The 1,872-nt window shown below is 39.8% G+C and overlaps 1 pseudogene; it reads right to left on the reverse strand.

Moving 5' to 3' along the window:
* Positions 1-766: 766 nt before the first annotated feature.
* On the reverse strand, positions 767-1,566 carry LOC110325157 (annotated as a pseudogene).
* Between the last annotated feature and the right edge of the window lie 306 nt (positions 1,567-1,872).

The raw sequence follows: 1,872 nt of genomic DNA on the forward strand, positions 1-1,872 counted from the left end.
ACACTGATCAACAATGGTTACATTTTAGCGAAACAGTGCTAAGAATAGTCTTTTCCTCTTGAATGATTTATGTGATCACTGACACACTCAACACATAAGGGGGAGGTTTTTTTTTCCCCCCTTATGCTTTAATAATCTAAATCTTAGAAACCAGCAGGGATTGAGATGGGGAAAGCAATGAAGGTTCTATGTTTCAGTGAAAATGTCAATCTCCCTGAAAATGCTATTCCACTCACTTGGCATCAATCCCCAGACAGTGGAATTAACAAAAGAACTATTCCACATTGTGTCATAAATAATGATCACAGGCTTGTACCTCTTGACAAGACTTAAAGATCCACCCTAAACCTTCATGTGTCTGAGCAGTCAGTGTTATAATGTGGCTACCACTTCACTTTTCTATCATTCTATCTTATAAGCAAGCTACATTACTAGGTAAGCAGATCTACCAAACATGGATATGAAAATATATTTTTAATAAGACAATGTTGCAAATTATGGTCAACCAACATCTTTTAACCAAATAATTTAAGCATAAAGTGGGAATCTTTAAAAAAAAATATACAGAGGCACCATAATATTACCTATAATATTATGGTAGCTGCCCATAGTATTAAACGAACTGGACTCTTAAGAGTGGCTTCTCAACAGCTTATCATTTTAATTACAGCCATTGCACAGTAAAAGGAAAACTAACAAGTTTAATTTGTTTAACACATAATTGCAACGTTGTATTCCTGATCATTTAAGTATACCCAACTATGAGTAAATGAATGATACATGCCTAGAAGTACCGTCATTTATACTATCAGTGGCCACTGGACTTGGGACTAGTCCAAGACCTTGATCTAGATTTTGACCTAGACCTAGACTGTGATCTTGACTNNGATTTGGATCTAGGTGGTTCTTTTTTCCTTGATTCCTTTTCATATCTTGAGTCAGACTTTCAATGTGTTTTGGAATCTGTTTTAGAGGTGCCTCTAGTTTTGGTGTGAGATGCAGACCTAGAACGTGATTTATCCTTCATTTCTTTCTTGGGCTAGGACTTGGACCATAATCTTGAATTGGATTTAGATCTTGAAAAGACCTGCTTTCGGTGTTTGAATCTATCATTGCTGAAATGACTTCTGCTATCCCATGGTCTTCCAGTTGGTCTACTGTTTCTAGGACTGAGAGATCTCCTATAGTTATAATCAAAGGAGCGAGCGACTCCTTGATCTCCTCCTTTCATAACTTCGGTTTCCTGTACATCTATATTGGACATAGTCATCATATCGTGAAGAGCTCTATACATTCTTCCCTTCCTTGGCTTTCATTTGATTTGGTGTCTTCGTCTGTTCTAACTGTATTTCAATTTGATGCCCACAAATCCATTTTCTGTCCAAATTATGTAAGTCATCCTCAGCATCATGAACATCCTCAAACTGAACATATGCAAAATCCTCTTGGACGTCGAGTGTAGAAATCAAGTGGAACATAAACACCTACTATTAGACCATAACGACCAAATTCCAGGCTTAAATCTTCAGACGTGTTTCTGAGGAACAGAGGAGTATTGGGAAGCATAGGTATTGGGACATGACACCAGAGGGACACTGCTGACAGGCTTAGCAAACTGTCTACAGCTCTGGTGGCCACTCACCTCCACTCATTGTAGCCTCCCCCAGCCTTGAGCAGGCTGGCTCAGACCTATTCTGCCACTGTGAATGAGACCACCTAGGGTGGAGTCTTCCAACCTAGATGGGTCTATTGTTCTGTCACCTGCATTGCCCTTCTCCAAGACTCCAGCTACCAGCTGCGAGGTGGAACCTGCCTTCCTGAGATATTCCTGAGGTAGCTGACAACCTGGCGACTGACAACTTACTGCTACCA

This window comes from Mus pahari, chromosome 8 (genome assembly GCF_900095145.1).
Source record: "Mus pahari chromosome 8, PAHARI_EIJ_v1.1, whole genome shotgun sequence".
NCBI classification, from domain to species: Eukaryota; Metazoa; Chordata; class Mammalia; order Rodentia; family Muridae; genus Mus; species Mus pahari.